This window comes from Felis catus, chromosome B3 (assembly GCF_018350175.1).
Source record: "Felis catus isolate Fca126 chromosome B3, F.catus_Fca126_mat1.0, whole genome shotgun sequence".
Taxonomy (NCBI): Eukaryota; Metazoa; Chordata; class Mammalia; order Carnivora; family Felidae; genus Felis; species Felis catus.
In genome coordinates, this window is record NC_058373.1 from 66734382 (window position 1) to 66752739 (window position 18358).

General features: G+C 39.3%; 1 long non-coding RNA gene across 2 annotated transcripts in view; it reads right to left on the reverse strand.

Annotated features, from left to right (window-relative positions):
• LOC109500724 overlaps positions 1-18358 on the reverse strand; it is a 257771-nt gene that overhangs the window by 131751 nt on the left and 107662 nt on the right. For both annotated transcript variants that reach the window (XR_006599351.1, XR_006599352.1), the window contains one exon: positions 1707-1789. This is a non-coding gene — a long non-coding RNA (uncharacterized LOC109500724). The remainder of the gene's footprint in view (positions 1-1706; positions 1790-18358) is intronic.

Below are 18358 nucleotides of genomic sequence, written 5' to 3' on the forward strand. Positions count from 1 at the left end.
AGCACTAAAAACACCCAGTATTTGCCAAACAGATTTCACACAAGCTTCTCCAATGTAGGGCTGGGTAGTCCTGCCACTTTGGACCTTACCACTTATTTCTCTACAGGGTTTGATGTGGATGAATATAGGCTTTCTAGGATTTTTATGTGCCCCTTTATTTTTCTGATCATCTCTAAACCATGCCCTTAAAAGTAAGAGCTTTGAGAATCTCTAGCAAGTTAAAATTTATCTTTTTCACCTATGTTCATTTTCCTCTAGAACACACTTATCTTACGGGTGTTTTTTTTTTTGTTGTTGTTGTTTTTCTATGTAAAATAAAATGCAATCAGCCATTTTCAAATGCACAATAAACCCAGTTTACCCTAATAGAGTTATTATTACAAAGAGAAGCTTATCCATAGCATGTAGGTGGCTAATGAAGGAATGTACCTACAAGATATTTTGCCTGCTCAAGAATGCCAAGACCTCCAGTATTTTTTTTTCTCTAAATTCTCTGTTAAACTAATTCCGTGTGATAGGCAGATATGTCCTCCACATGCTGGTGAATTAAAATTCAGCTTTCAGTGAATAAGATTAATTGCCTCTTCAGACAAAGCTGGATTTGCGCTCCTATTAGAGAAAGGGGAGGGGGGGGGTGAAGCATGGGGCAGGGTGCCAGCTAGACCGCAGTATTCAGTTACACGTGAAATGATTTGTAATTCTGAGTAATCACTTAGGACAAGCCCTTGCACCATTTTATCTATACATGACTCTAGGCCAAAGTCAATACTCATAGTAAAATAATGAGATGAAGCTAACTGAGCCCTTTTATTAATGCTCCAAGGAGCAAATCTGATGCTTGAGTTTCTCCCATTGAAAGTATCCACTTCTTCCTAAAAAATGAACAAGTGGGTCAGGATGCCCAGTAGCGGCCAGGGTACCGGCTTCAGCAAAAATCATAAATAACCAACCCTTCCTGCCTTCCCACTTTCTGTTTGTACACTAGGCTTTACCCGGCTGCAGGTGAAAACACATGAATTTTGCATTACCTCTAGGCTCATTAAAGAGATCTGGCTCTCTCCTAATAGCTTCCCCTCACTTAGGGGGAGACACACACCCACACACACACACACACACCCCACCATGAACCTTAAGAGAAACAATGCATAGTACTTTTGCTTTCTCTTCCTCATCACTCTTATAAAGAAAATCAACTGTTCTAGCAAATGCACAGCTTGGTGACAGAGTCAGCATGCAACTGTGAGGAAAATGAGATGGGTAACCAGCTGTCCCAGTTTCCTGGGAATGGGGTTTGAGAAGGGAAAGGGGAAGGAAGGGTATAGGAAAATCTTGCTTTTAGCCCTCAGTGTTGTTTTCCCCACGTTACCACCAGTCCTGTGACCAATCTTGCAAATAGGTATTAGCTTTAAATGGCTCCCTAAGTAGTGATCAATGTATTACTCTTCTCCATGCTGGTTGAAGGCCTAAAGATCCACTAGGAAAACTTAAAAAAACAATATATTATCCTTAATGTCATTTTCTACAACTTGGAGAAACAAACTAACTTATGTGGTGAGTAAAATTGTCTTTTATTAGAAAAATCCCACAGAATATTTCCACTTATCACCTAAAAACACATCCAAACTTTTAGTTATTACGGCAAAATCTCCATATACATGTACTCCAATATAAGACAACATAGGTATACTAGAAGGACATCCACATACCTGTATTCAAATTTCAGAGGGGTCTTCTATTCGCTAGGTGACTCTTCCAAGTCTCTTGATATCTCTGACCACAGCCTCCTCATCTGCAAAGAGAGGACCACACGTTTACTGGCAAATTGTAACGAGTAAAGCTTAGTTCAATATCAACTTCATAAATATGATTACCCACATCCCTCCATCCCCTGGATTATTCTTATTATGAGAGGTGTAAACCAGTGATATAAATGGATCGTATCGAGATTTCAATCAAATGACTCCTAGTATTTCTCTAATGAGAGCTTTTGGTTGGTGACCAAAGTAGCTTTTTTCTGAATTTCACTTCCATTGGTGTGTTCATTTGTAGATATGCCAGCAAACATGAAACTTCCCTTCAAAAAGCTTGGTCACCGGGGTGCCTGGATGGTTCAGTCAGTTAAGTGTCCGACTTTGGCTCATGTCATGATCTCATGGCTCAGAGCCTAAACCCCGCGTCAGATTCTGTCTCCCTCTCTCTCTGCCCCTCCCCCGCTCAGGTTCTGCCTCTCTCTCCCTCTCAAAAATAAATACACATTTAAAAAAATTTTTAAAAAGAAAAAAGCTTAGTCACAAACCAAACAGTCATGGGAAATTGCTAAAAGGTCCAGGTCCCTACGTACTGAGTACATACCGAGTGCATATTAACTTCATTTTTCTCAGCCTTAGCTTGGTTTTCTCACACAAACTGAACTTGGAGTGGTAGTTTTTTAATGGAGATTTCAGGACACACAGTTCCTACTACTATACAGCTTGCATGTCCTTGGAGAAACTTCCAGTCTAATGAGGACTCAAGGTATGCAACACACACATCCACATGAACAAACCCATGTTTGGCACATGACTGCCAAACATATAGGGAAAAGGACCTTTAGGTAGAAGACAAAACACACAGAAAGTCACCAACACTTAAGAAAGCTTGGCATTAGGGCAGCCCGCAACTAGTCCGGTGTACGGGAGTGCAGAGAGTAAATGGAGGGAGGCGTGGAAAGAATGGAGAGGAGAAAGGAGAAGCCCCAGCCGGATGGTATTTATTGGCACTTCTAAAGTGTTTGTACCTGATCTGGAAGCCAGATCCTCTGCAATTTTAACATGACAAAGGATCACTTGGGGAGCTTGTTAAAATACAATTGAGGTCCTGCCACCATCAGTTCTAATTCAGAAATCCTGGTGTGACTCCTGAGACTCTGCTGTCTAACAAGCTCTCCAGGTGATTCCAATGGAAGGTGATACAGAAAACTCAATTTGAGAAACATGGCTGCAGGATATGGGGAGTCATTAGGGATTTATCAGAGGGGTAATATAATCAGATATATGACATAAGAAGATAAATAGTTCCTAGAGAATAAATTGGAGGACACCATAACTAGAAGGAGGTGCATAATCCAGTTGGGAAGCTTTTTCACTGGTGCAGGAGGGAAATTATGAGACACTGAACTGAGTACCATTAGATGAGAATATAAGGAAGAAGTACAAAGCTTTAGCAGGACATAGTGGCTTACTGTTTGGGAAGTGGAAGGAATCTAGCATGACTTCAGGTTTTCTGTTTTGTGTTCTGCTGATGATGATTATGTTGAAACAGCTTATGTAGGGAGATGAGTAATCTGGGGGCATAGGAGTTACATTTTTCATATGTCACGTTTAATAAAATGGTTAATGTATGGGCTTTGGAGTCAGATAAGCTGGATTTAAAGCCTACCTCTGTCGCTTAACTTCTGTGTAATATGGACACGTTGCTTCACCTCTCAGATGTAAACGTAGGGGAAAAGTTCAGGGATTTTGATGAGTAAATCAGCTAATGTAAGAAAAGACTTCAGTACAATGCCTGAAAGTGATTAATAAATGCCAGTAATTTTTATTTTTAATGTTATTTTTAATGCCATCATCATTAGCTAGCTGAAGATATTCCATAGCCAGATGAAAATATCACACAGATGATTGTTAAAACTTTATTACAGATAAGATCATCCGGAGAGAGAGAAACGAGAAAAACATTTGAAAAAACAAAGACTAATAGAGTCCAGGGGAATATAAATGCTTCAGTTAATAGATGAACTGGATGAAGCCGAGGAGTGATCACACAGAAAAAATAAACAGAAGATATTGTAGGTCAACGGTGTAGAGCAGCTTAAGGTAGAAGAAGTTATCAGCGGTGTCGCATGTTTCAAATGGTCAGGAAAAATAAAAGTCAAAAAAAAAAAAAAGTCTGCTGTATCTGACAAATGGGAAAACACTGATGACCTTAATTAGAATGGTTTCAGGGCAATGGGGGCAAACTTCTTCCCTCAGCTCTGAAACAAAGGACATAAAGAAGTGTTCAGAATGCCAGAAACCGGAGGTGCAGAATATAAAAGATGAATGCGTTCCTGTCAGAGAACACCAAGTTTCTCTCTAAAATTAGGGGGAGATCTCGGGTGAAAGCAAAGTGGTGATGCTGGGAGGCAGGGTAGGCACTAGAGGGAGAGGGGAGAATTTGGAATAAGTAATGAGGGACAAGGGAGTTTACCAGGGACTGTAAAAGCCACCCGGCCGCACTGAGGCACGACTATCTCGTACACTTATTTGGTTTTCTCTTCTTCCAAAGCTTGGGTGGGTGGTAAGATCAGAGAAGATGGATTGTGGGTTTAATTTAAATTTTACAGAGCAGATGTGGTAGAAGCACAGGCAATAAAAAAGGTTGATGTTGGAGAAAATGGAGTTAAAGTAATAGACGGAGATTTAATAGAGAAGAGAGTGAAGGCAGAGGAAAGCTGATGTCTGAGAGCACACTGACAGGACTCGAGGAGGTGGGGGGCTCAGAACAGGCAGAGAAGAGCAAAAGAACAAGGAAAGTGGAAAGACAGAACTGGGGGCTTCGAGTGTGAATGAGGGGCATATAATTTCAGAGGTGAAGTAGTCTCAGATGTTGATAAAATTGTGTGAATGGCCATGGAGAGGACTGACACGCAAACGTTTCATGACTGGCATAGAGAGGTCAAGCACTGTAGCCCCTTAGGCTGGAGCAGAGGATTGATGTTCCTCTACACAGGACCGGGGATTGGGACTGTGGAGAATTTTGGAGAAGTATCATGGGGGGGGGGGGGGTGCTGGCAGAGGGGTGGGAACATCGCGGCAGAAAGTGTTCAGCATCCAGTGTTCAACAGCCAGTGTATGCTGGGTGAACAGCAGTTCTACCACAATCTGGTGACTGAATAGAAAGATGAAGATCATTGGGGTAGAAGTTAAGGTGCTGATATGTCTTCCACACGAATGTAGACATCCTCTAGGATGACGAATGGAATTGATGTGGAAAAATACCCAAGGTTGCTTCATTCTTCAGTGAGCGCAGACAAGTGCCCTAGTGATTGGTAGAAAACATCCATGAGGAAAAACTGAGAACAGTATAATCGAATGCATCGCAATCCAAAAAAAAAAAAAAAAAAAAAAAGACGGGAATTTCCAAATAACTGTAGAAAATCAATAATCTGGAAGCCACAACTTGAAATTTAGGAAGTTGACCTCTGGGCTGCTTAGAAATATCGGGAAACAGGAGAGACGATTCAAGGTATTGTTTTTGGTTTTGTTTTTACTTTTCCTTCCCCAGTGTGTAAATCCAAAGCTAAGGTTTACTTTCTGCCTCTCAGCTTGGATTAGCTGGCGATTGTTTATATCTGCTCTTATCTTCCCTTTTAACTCTTGGCCTCTGCTTATGCAGGTAGATATTGTCATTATTGTCATTTTTCTTTGACATCCAAGTAAAGCAGGTTTATGAACCTGTTTATTTCACTGTCAATAGGAGACATTTTATTTTATTTTATTAAGTTTATTTATTTTGAGAAAGAGAGCATGGGTGTGTGTGTGTGTGCGTGTGTGTGTGTGTGTGTGTGTGTGTGTGTGTGTGCATGCGTGCAAGCTGGGGAGGGGCAGAGAGAGAGGGAGAGAGAGAATCGCAAGTAGGCTCCATGCTGTCAGCATAGAGCCTGATTTGGGGCTCAGTCTCCTGAACCGTGAGATCATGACCTGAGCCAAAATCAAGAGCCTGACACTTAACCAACTAAATCACCCAGGTGCCCCAGGAGACATTTTGTTTGCCTTTTGTCTAGAATGGGCCCATTTGAGCAGAGACTGTGCTGAGGTTTGGAAGTGATCACTGCAACCCTAAAATCCCAACCATGGATTGATCTCTCCCTTGCATTGTCCTCCTTTCTTCTCTTCCTCCCTATCCTAACTTTTTTGGGTTTTGTCTTTCTCTTTCATTATTTCCTCCTTGTTTCTCATTTAAATCTGACATCCTTCTTAGATATTCTGAGGCCCCCTCTCCCTCATCTCCAAACATACAATCTCTAAGAGAAGAAAGAAGCAAAGATAGACTCATAAATAAAACTCTACTTGTTTGAGCACCAGGGCATCTAAATCTATTTGAATAATTAATTTGCCTTTGTATCTTGTAACCCCAAATTTAGTTATCTGCTTCCGAAGTTTTGGCAATGGCCTCTGATAAATCCAATTGTCTCCCTTAGTTTCCCCCTGTAGAAAAATATCTACCATTTACTCCATCATTCTCCCAAAACCGTTAACAGATTTAATAATTTAAGCTACTCTGTTAAAAAGGAAATATAGTTTTAAAGTCAAAATAAAGCTGCTGTGACTGCAAGATTGGCATTATTAAAAGCATGTTATTTGACTGTCTAAGATTGATGCTACACATAAGTGTTTAAAATAATTTAAAATGACTTTTTGTTGTCAGTTAGAACATATAAACATTTAAATCCTATCTCCGATTGAAGATTGACCTATTTGAAGGATTTTTCTCATTTAGCAAACGCCTTATTATCTACAACATAAAGATAAAAGGATGTATTTGTATTTAGGCTTATGCAAACCTAAAAATACATAGATTTGATGCACAGAAATGGACTTAGTAAAAAGGAGTCCTTTCTACGTTGAATAAAACAACAAATAATTCTTCATATTCACTGAACAATACGTTATTAGAAAAAGAGCATCTCAAGACCTATTGTGTCTTTTTCTTCTTCTTCCTCTTTGAGTAACTCAGGCAGGAAACCTCAACATTTGATTATTTAAGAGTTCCCTTTGGAGTGGAAGTAGATAGAGCTTGATATCACTATGTATAAATAAATAATTCGAAGGTTTCTATGTCCAGATAAAATTCACAATCAGATAAGTGGGTTTCATTTTATCTCTTGTTATTTTAGTGGTGGTGAGCCTAGTTTTTCCCTCCACTCAATGGCCTATACTCCTTCCAAGATCACTCCCTTGGGCTCTCCTGTGGCCTGAGGGATGTATTTAGGATCTCATCAGCCCTTTTAATCTGATTGCCATTATGCATTTTAATCTTTGCTCCTCGGCCCTCATAAATTGGGAAGAACTGCATCATCTGCCCTCTCCCCCCACCTCCTACACCACACTCAGGCCACAGCAGCACAGGAGTTATAAATGCCAGATTATAGATCTGCTCCATTATGAAAACGTATGTGGTGACGCTTCTCTTCTGGCAGTCAACAATGTTAGAGTCAGTAAACAACTTATAACTGTATATGTCATTTAATATCATGATGGTTGTTAGTGATGGCTGCATGCTTTATAAAAAAGGTAAATGGAATTCATTGGCTCAGTTCTTAAACTTTTTTTTTTTTTTAACAAATATTTGCTTATGACCTAAAGTATGCCAGGAATTAAGCTGGGCATTAAGAAAACAAAGATGAACAAACATGTTCCCTGCCTCCAAAAAAAAAAAAAAAAAAAAAAAATCCTTCACAGTCAAGTAAAGAGGCAGTCATGTAAATAAGTTATTATAATAAAGTAAGACTAAAAATAAAGTATAAAATTCCATTACGGCACAGAGGATGAATGACTAATAAGACTGAGAAGGTCAGGAATAGTTAAGTTGGGTATCATACAGAAGACAATGTTTGAATAATCTTTGAAAGAGGAAGAGGAGAAAACAGAAGGAGGCCATTTTCAGCAAATGCACATATAAAAGAAGAAAAAAAAAAGATGACATAGTTACATACATGTCAATATTTGGCATATATAGAACATAAGATGACAGTTGGCATTGCTGAAATTGAACATTATAAAATCCTTTGGGGAAATAATGACATTTGTTTTCAGTATCAGGATTTCCTCAACTTAGTCAATCCCTGGAGTCTTGGGGTAAAGCAGGAGGAGACAGGTGTGGCTCCCAGAATTGTAGAAAACCACATCAGATTCACGATGCCTTCCAGGAACAGATAATGGAATGATCGAAGCCCAGTTCAAAGGAGTGCTTTTGGCAACTAAGGAAAAGGTAAAGGTGACGTTTCTAAGACAAAATAAAATATATATTATTCTTGCATAGCCCTATCACAGCACTGAACAGAATTTGTAGGAATATAGAGAATTGTGGTACCTAACAGAATTCATCACCAAAAACTATACCACAAGCAGAATCATTCTTTCAAAGATCCTCTTTTCTTATCACACCTTTATTCTCCTAGAGCATTCCCACTGTGACAATTCTTTGACCTCACAGAGAACTGCAATCCTTTATCCTTATTGCTTCATTTCTATTGACCAACCCCTCAGGAATTCACTTCCCTCCTTCAATAGTCCTTGTTCCAGAGGTCTTCTTTATAATGACCCTTGCAAATACCCTCAATTCCCTGGGCTCTTTCTCCTTCCATCACATCCACTTTGCAAACCCCACTGATGAATCCAGCAATGTGTTTCCTCTGGGCCAGCATCCACGGAACTAAACACTGCCGGACAAAAATCTTACAACGGGGAAAGCTGTGATCATGATTCACTGAGGGTCCCCAGCCCCAAATGTTCATGGAGAGACTCGAGTGATCTCCCTGCTCACCACCACGGTGGCTATTCAAAACCTTGGCCATGTCCCACCTACTGTCCCACTTTGGTTCTAGCACATCACCTGCTTCGTGGTTCACTGCGAACACAGAAACCACATAGTACATTCCACATTACCTTCTCATTACCAAATCTACATCTGCAGTCATCACTCATCTTCCCTCTCACTACGAAGGAGGAGCTAACCTTTTTTTCAAAATTCTATCTGTTCAGTGTCTCAGGTAACCATACCCTTTCCTGGGGTGCCTGGGTGGCTCAGTCTCAGTCAGTTAAGAGTCCACCTCTTGGTTTCAGCTCAGGTCATGGTCTCAGAGTCATGAGATTGAGCCCAGGGTTGGGCTCCATACTGAGCATAGAGCCTGCTTAAGATTCTCTCTCTCTCTCTCTCTCTCTCTCTCTCTCTCTCTCTCTTTCTCTCTCTGTCCCTCTCCCATTCACACCCTTCTCTCTCTCAAAAAAAAAAATCCCCTTTCCTATTTTTTCCACCTCTCTCTAATGGATCATTTTCATCAGCATTCACAGACTCTCTAATAGCTCTTACGTTTGAAAAAAAAAAAAAAAAAGAGAATCAAAACAGAATGTTCCCTTGATCCCACATCTCCAATTAGTATATAATTTCTCAACTTCCCTTCAAACCCAAGTTCAACTCCACCTTCCCCAAGGCGGTCTTGCTTGTACCTCCACAATCCCAGCTCCCTTTCTGATCACCATCAGTGCATATCATCAAACCAGTTCCTGCCTTATTTAACCTTTATGCCACGTTCAAACCCTTTCCCACCCTGTCCCTCCTGACATAGCCTCTTTGCTTCTGTGTTAATACACTTTCTGATCATATTTCTATTCCTTTGGTTCTTCCTTCTCAGACCCAAACAGAGCTTAAGGTGTGAGGACTTGTGTGCAAGTGGTTGATTTGAGAGATGATCCAAGGGACTTGGTAGAGGAAGAAAAGTAAGGAATAGAAGTGTGTTATCAGGGTCAGCATAGTAGGCAAGAGGGGTCAAGAGATGAACTCCTCTGAGGCCTCCTGAGAGGTGTGCAGCATGCTTCCTCTTTTTTTTTTTTTTTTCTTTTTTAAAAAATATTTATTTATTTGGGGGGAGAGCACAAGTGGGGGAGGGGCAGACAGAGGGGGACAAAGGATCTGAAGTAGGTTCTGTGCTGACAGGCTGACTGCGGTGAGCCCAATGTGGGGGTCAAACTCACGAACTGCGAGATCATGACCTGAGCCAAAGACAGACGCTCAACCAACTGAGCCACCCAGGTGCCCCTGGCATGCTTCCTCTTAATTGTCTGAATGACTTTGCTCTTCCTTGCTTCTTTACTATCACTTAATTTTTGTGGTCCTCAGGACTCAGTCCCGGGCTATCTTTTCTCATCATTTTAAAGGGGTATTAATATCTCTTCCCAATAATCTCAGACATCCTTATGCTGCAAATGGCACCCAAGTGTCTACAACTCGTAGATTTTTATCCACCACATAGATGGCAGTTCCAAATATAACTCTCTACATGGCCTCTCCATTTGGAGCTTTATCAGGCATCTCATATTAAGGATCCCCCAAATAATCTCTTGATTTTTCCCCAGTCCTGCCCCAAATCTTCTGCTTCTTTACTTTCTCATAGCTTAATAAATGGCACTTCCATTCACTCCTTTACACACAATAGAAACTTGAGTCATTTGACTACCCCCTTCTTCTCCCTTCCTATGTCCAATCCATCACTAAGTTCTACCAATTGTACTGCCAATTTCTACTGAAAATTTTTCCACCCTTTATCATCTCATTCCGCATCTAGGCGATTACAAGAGTTTGCTTCCATTTCTGTCTTCCTCCAATCCATTCTGGACATAGTAACAAGGATAACCTTTCAAAAACATGTATCAAATTGTATTACTCCTCTGCCCAAAGATTTTCATTGTCTTTATATTATCTTTAAGTTGGTAACAATTTGATTTTCTGGGGACCCATCCTGTTTTATGCCTGTTGTCCTAGCTTCATTGTCAGCAGGGTCCTCTTTCATTCTTCAAAGTATCCCATTTTGGCTGATAAATTATATGGTCACCCTACTCTTTTTTAAAAAAAAAAATATTTTATTTTATTTTATTTTATTTGTTTTGTTTTGTTTTGTTTCAGAGAGAGAGTGTGTATGCGTGAGCAGGAGAGAGAAGCAGAGGGGGAGAGAGAGAGAAAGAGAGAGAGAGAGAGCCTGACATGGGACTTGATCCCACAACTCTGGGATCATGACCTGAGCCAAAATCAAGAGTTGGATGCTCAACCAACTGAGCCACCCACGTGCCCCTGGTCACCCTACTCTTAAATACAAAATTCCCATGTGACTTACTTCAGTCTTATCACATGTTATTTTACATTAGTCAACTTGAAGGCACCAACCATCTTCCACTTCAGAGTCCTTGTGCATGCTGTCACCTCTGAGAACAACGCATTCCCTCTGAACCATCTGGCTGGCCAACTCCTCTTGCATCAAGAGTCCACTTAAGGCCACCTTCTAAAACAGGTATTTCTCAGTTTCACAACATAAACCATTTCTACCAGGACACTTACTTCTTCTGTGTCTTCTCCCCTTCACTCTTTGTGTAAATATAAATTCATTTGTACATTTATGTGTTAATACATATTTTCCCCACTATATAGTAAGTGTGAGGGCAAAAACATCGATCTGCCACTTAGTAATGTATACTCAAGCACAGTCGGGACCCCTTGTGGGTGTTCTTTAATATTGTTGAAAGAACCAAGAATGGGAGAGAGAAATGCCAGCCAAGGCCTTTTTAGTACACCCATTTTCTAAACCTGAATAAATACAGATTCTCTCATCACTCTGACCTACGAGAGCACAGTGAAGATGTTGAAAGAAAATGCCAACATAGGAGGTGCACGTACAATTTTCTAGTACTTTGTAAAAATGAATGCAGCCGTCTAAACACAATGGAGACCAATTCCACAGAAGCAATCGTTGGTAAAGAGGGGAGCTTTATTAGCTCTCTCAAAACAGGAAATTAAATGAAAGAATAACATACTTAATGAAAAATTCAGCTTAGAACAGAAATGCATTCATATGAGAATATATGCCAAATTTGTTCTCTCATTAAAGATCATAAACTGGTTAACATTTCAGAGCCAGAAGGACCATGGACACGAACTAGTTCAGTTCTGTCATCTTGCAGGGAAGGGAGTTGAGACCCAGGCAGCAGAGGTAAAATTAGCAAGTCCACGGTAATGAATGGTCTGCCATATTTCTGTATAATGAGACAGGTCTAGGGCAAATACACTTGTTATTTTCCTAGTGGCTAATTCAAAATCTCCTTAATATGTACCACTTTAGAAAATAAAATAAATATACTCATTCAATAAGAAGATAGTCTTTAGATAATCCTTTACATTAAAAACTGGGGTTGTATGGAAACCAGTTTGACAATAAATTTCATATTAAAAAAAAAGAAAAAGAAAAAAAACCCAAAATAATTATTGATTAAAAAAAACAAAACAAAACAACTCTTCTCTATCCCATTGGCCTCCTATCATGAGGAGATTAAGATGCTGTGGTAAAAAAGAAAATACACATTCCGATTTATAGAACACAATTGCAAAGGTGAGTTATTAAATTACATTTCAGGGCATTCTTTTTAATGAAACAGAGTATCAGCTACTGCCATTTAACTAGTAAATTACTTTGTTTTATTCAACTAAAACGTGTTCTTAGGTTTCTCCTCTTTGATGGGTTTTATTTTTCACTCTATGAAGAGCATATCTCTACGTCAGTGATTTTGACAGTGAACTCATAAATCCCTTAGTAAGTTTTAAGCCTTCAAAACTGACACATATTTCACAGAAGGGTACCTGCTTTAAAGAATTTGGTTCTAGCACCAGATACTGGATACTTCCTTTACTATGTGAAAGTCACAAATCCGTTTACAGAAAGCTCACACCATTTGTTTTTCAAAACAAACCAAAAAAGTCACCCATCCATCTCCCCACCCTGAACACAAAAGGTCATACCTATTGTAAGAAGTGTGCCTTCCATGGATGACCCACATCATTGCCTCCTAGCCGCAAGACGGGCTACAATGACAGGATTAACACAGGGCGTGTAACACTGCTCTATGCCAAGATAAACATCCCATTGTAACTTCTGAGAATGAGGAGCCAAACATTTTCCTTACAGACATTCTATGCCCTCAGAAATTCCTCCCTAAATTCTTCTGACCAAGTCCAGATTTGCTGGCTCAGAGATCTTACACACATAATGTTATTTGTCTGACTCTAGAATGTAAATAGGGTCTGCTGTTATGCTGTATCCTAGTTGTAATAAATATGAAAATTATTTTACATTTTTATATATGAATACTAAAGAATGCAAAGCATTTTTAGTATACATTAAAAGAGCATGATTTCTATTCAATGAAAACACAGAGCCTCAGTAATACAACAAATGAATGGAATGGAGAGATAGATATGGAAAAAATTATTTACTCATCAAGACTCTCCAGTACGTGACATTTTTCCAAGCTGGAAAACTTACCACGCAGAATATTCTCCACCCAGAAATGTAAGCCAGTATTTAGCAGTTATGTGAACAATGACTTTGAAGGCTGCGAAAAATCCCACGTGAGGTTTTCATTACAAAGACCTTATTTCATATACGTCAGGTCGAACTTAAAAATGGTAATTACATCTATAGAAGTTCAGGGCTTGGCTTTTTTTCTTAGGTATTTTGGCTTCCTTATTTGGGGGGGGGGGGGTGCGGGGAGGGAGAGTGTCTAATGATGCCCTGGAAACAATTAAGTTAAAAAGAAACAGCTAAGAGTATTTGATCGTCCTTTGATGAAGTGTGAACACTAGGCCCCTTCCCCCAAAGTAGAACTGGACTAAGCCAGCTCTGAGGGAAGGAAAGTGTAAGTAGAGGGAAAGGAAGGAACGCATTTGTTGTTGTTTCTTTATCTCAGGGAAGCTATTTCAAGTGATCACTGGTGGGAACTGCTGATAGTCAATCTCATATTTTCACTCCACATTTGACATCAATGTTGTCAATACGACATAATCGTCTCTGTCAAAAGCATCATTCATTTCCAAACTGCAGAGTTATTTACAGTCGTGTCTTCACTCAATGTAACACTACCACTCAACACTCAGCTGTCCCTTCGCTGTTTTAAGTAAATGTTTGAGCAGACTTTTAAAGAAGCTCTATTTTAGGTTAGGCTAACAACCTGAAAATGAACCCAAAGAAAAAAAACTTCTTCTCTTGTCCAAATACCATTTGGACAAACGGATAAAGTTTTTCACAAAAAAATGGCATTTCAAAATGAGTTCTGTTTGGTAAGAGACATGGTGCTGAAAAGTGACATTTATAATGACAGCAATATGGATCCCCAATAAAGAAGACGGGGTTGCATTTTGCTCTAATTATAACTTTTTTAGCTGTGTGTGTGCATTTTCTTAAGTTTGGAATCAATTATAATAATGTAGCTTTCTGTTAAGCACCTACTCTAAATCTCTGTTTACAAAAACATGGCCGATATGAGTCTTGGAACGCAACTAAATAGAAAATATTATGGGGAAAACTCAGTCTTATGCTTGTAAGCACCCAAATGAATAGCTATTTACTTCATGGCTTCTGGGCACCCACCGTGGTGCCAGAAACTGTATAGCAGAGGAAATAACAATGGCAATATGAGAGAAACTAGGGCTACTGGAGATCAAACAGTGTTTTGAAAATAAATTTCCTTGTTTCTTCCTTCTATTATTTCAGAGAAGGGATTTTAAGACTCTTGGTATAACCAGAACTCCCTATTTCCAGGAGGTAACTACGATGTCTTTTTATGGCAGGACATGATAATAGCTAAAAAGAGCTGGATGGGATTTTGAAAATTGGAAGCAGATTTAAAGCTAATTTGACAGACAAACAGAATTTTGGTGGTCTAATGACTTTCAGAAGCCATTTATCCGTAGTGCCTTTCCTAAGAAAAGTATAATTATCCCTATCAACCTGTGGAGCTCCTTTCTCTTAATATAAAATGCATCAAGTATATAAACTAAAAAATAAATCAGGCATTCTAACTACATTTTTGTCATCTGGACAAATTGAAACTGGGTGTCTTTTGAAACCAGTGCATTTTTTAAATAATAGTACCTACTACTTACTGTGAGCCTACTGTGTGCCACTATGTGTACATGATCTCATTTAGGTTTCCCTCCAGACCGTCCGTTTGTTATCATAACCCCCATTTTACAGATTGGACAACTCAGATGGACAGAGGTCCAGGGATTTTTGTAAGGTTCTGTAGTTACTATTCCTGGTGGTGTAGCTCACATTTATTATCAACATACATACTGTGATTTTTCTCATGGGTTTTCTCTTTTTAAAAAAAATGTTAACGTTTATTTTTGAGACAAAGAGAGAGAGAGGGAGGGAGAGAGAGACTGAGAGGGCACTAGCCAGGGAGGGGCAGAGAGAGAGGGAGGCACAGAATCAATCGAAAGCAGGCTCCAGGCTCTGAGCTGCTAGCACAGAGCCTGACGAGGAGCTGGAACTCACGAACTGTGAGATCATGACCTGAGCTGAATGAAGTCAGACGCTCAACTGACTGAGCCACCCAGGCGCCCCATGGGTTTTCTCTTTTAATTCTCACAACAATCTGGAGGTAGGGACTATTCATATCCTCATTTTATAGCTGAAGAAACCAATAAAATCCTAGGCTCTCAACGACTTGTGCCGTACAACATCTTACTTAGCTAGTTCGCGATTGGGCTGGGATCTGGACGTAAGTTTTGTAGTCCAAAACCAGTGCTTTTCTCATCCAACCACACTCATCACCCCAAGACCAAAATCGGAATTTGAAGCCGTATCTTTTGTTTTCAATATGTGCACAAATTCCACTTTACCTCGCTGTCCTAACAAAAGTTTGAGAATGTCAAAATGCTTGCTTATTGTCTTCGTTTCCCTCTTTGTAATTCGCTTTTATCTCCCTCTTCATCCCATGCTTATGCAAGCCTATCCAGGACTCCTTGACTGTCCATTTCATGAAAATCTTTCCTTTTATTTTATCACGTGGTGTCTGGGGCCAATGTTAATGTTTGTTTTTCATTGTATTGTGTTTTGCCCTATTTTCCTATAGCATGTCTCTTTTCCTATAGCTTTTCCTAAAGCATGTGTCTTACCAGGAGACCAGGCTCCTAACAATGTAGACTACCATAGTGCCATTTTCATCAGTTCATTTTGTATCTTGGTTTATTGGTTGGTGCCAAAGGACATCTTTCCTAGATATTCTCTGTATCTGGTTATTTTTAGGAGCCTTGCCCTCCCAATCTCTTTCACTGCTGAAGTCGATTGCATTGACTATCTTCTTTCCCCATCAACCCATTGCCTTTTTCCCTCCCATTTTCCATGTGGGTTGTCTTTTCTATATTTCATTTTCTTTTCTATTTCCATATGTTCACTGATCCTACCACAGTCCTTTTCCTCAATCCCCATCCATCATCATCCTGCTTTTCATGTACCCCACGTCCACCATTTTCTTTCTCCCTCAAAATGAAAATATTTTAAGCCCCATTTCTGTTGCTATGTACACACAGTTAAGACAACCAGAAACAACATCTCTAGCTACAGAGCAACTCACACATAGTGATAGATGTGAGTTGGTTTTAATAAACACATCTTTTATCATGATTATTACTGTCTTCATGCTTGTCTATAATTATATGTGTTATGCTTCTGGTTCACCTTCCTACTTCTTATTTCCTTGATTAACATTATAAAAATAAAAAGTCAAGTTAATAATCACTAGTTATTGAATTGTCACCTCCTCACTCTACTTATTGACAATAATTTGGAAATAGCAAACATCTCTTCTGATTATTAGGCCATCCATTTACCATGACCTGGGGCCACTTCTAAGTGATTAACGATGTGTGAGTTTGCTGCAATATTAAAAAGATCAACCTGAACCTTAACTCAAAGCATAACGACATCTTTAGAGTCTTAGAACAATTTTGCTCGTTGATCTTTTTTTGTTTGCTTGTTTCTATATGCCTACAATGAAATAAGTAAATCTCTCTCATTTCTGAATTTTGAAAAAAATAGGGTTAATTTATATAAAATTCAGTATCTATAGTTATTATGAAGATCTGTATGTCTTTTGAAATTTGTTAGCCAGTGATGAACAGTCTGGGTTAAACACACACACACACACACACCCCCACCCCCCCCCCCACACTTCTATAATTCCAAACGAGAAAAATGAAAGAATTCCTTTGGGAACATTTTACTTCTAGGTATTACATCTCTATGGGATATTTCAGAGTCCTTCTTGAGTTATCTTTCTCATTTGAGTAGTAATTTACAGTCTTCAATGTCTTTTTTAAAACTTATTTTGTCTTACTTATTTCCTAAAAGGTAGCTAGGGCAAACAATGCAGAAGTGGACTGATATTAGGATATTAAACGGTTTTCCAAGGTCATGTACTAATCTGGGGCTTAAACCCAAGTCTTCTGAATCCTACCTCATGATTCTTTCTATGCTACCATGCTTATCTAAATATTAGATCAGGGGCGCCTGGGTGGCTCAGTCGGTTAAGCGTCCGACTTCGGCTCAGGTCATGATCTCACGGTTCGTGGGTTCGAGCACTGCATTGGGCTCTGTGCTGACAGCTCAGAGCCTGGAGCCCGTTTCCGATTCTGTGTCTCCCTCTCTCTCTGCCCCTCCCCCACTCATGCTCTGTCTCCCTCTGTCTCAAAAATAAACATTAAAAAAAATTTTTTTAAAATAAATAAATAAATAAATAAATAAATAAATAAATAAATATTAGATCAGATACATACCACCAGTAGTGGGAATTAAGCTTTAATTCTTTGAATAGAAAAGGTTTTTAAAAAATATTTCATTATAATCTATTTGACCTGGTATGATGAAGTAAAATAACAGTTTTATATTCTGGTTTCTAATTTCCAAAAATTCAAACCTGAAAAAGTGACATCATGAGAAAATTGAAACTTTAATCCAAAGGACACTTCAAAATCTTATAGTACTTTAAGGTTATAATTTTTTCCCATTAATTTGTACTGTTTGATAGAGATAGTGTCAGCTAAGAGATTTCCAAACAGGACACCAAAGCACCTTTTTCTTTTCTATATGGCATTACTCTCTAGCTGTGTCAATAAAAATACACCACAAAGTAATAAGACTCCCCCCCCCCCAACTCAGAGCAGAAACATATTAAATACTTGCACATTCTTTTTTTTTTTAATTTTTTTTTCAACATTTATTATTTATTTTTGGGACAGAGAGAGACAGAGCGTGAACAACGGAGGGGCAGAGAGAGAGGGAGACACAGAATCGGAAACAGGCTCCAAGCTCTGAGCCATCAGCCCAGAGCCCGACGCGGGGCTCGAACTCACGGACCGCGAGATCGTGACCTGGCTGAAGTCGGACGCTTAACCGACTGTGCCACCCAGGCGCCCCAATACTTGCACATTCTGACACAAAAAGCTTTCAATTATGTGAGAGTACTTTAATTTTTCTAAGTAAGGGCTTCTTCTTTCCATTAAAATAATGGTTGCAAATATTTTGAAAATTTAGTTACTATGCTTTCAGATGAAATATTTATTTTATTTTTTTAGTGCTTACTTATTTATTTTGATGAGAGAGAGAGCGCATGCATACACACAGGAGAGGGGAAAGGGCAGAGGCAGAGAGACAGGCAGAGAATTCTAAGCAGGTTCCACACTGTCAGTGCAGAACCCATCCTGGAGATCGATCTCAGGAACCGTGAGATGATGATGT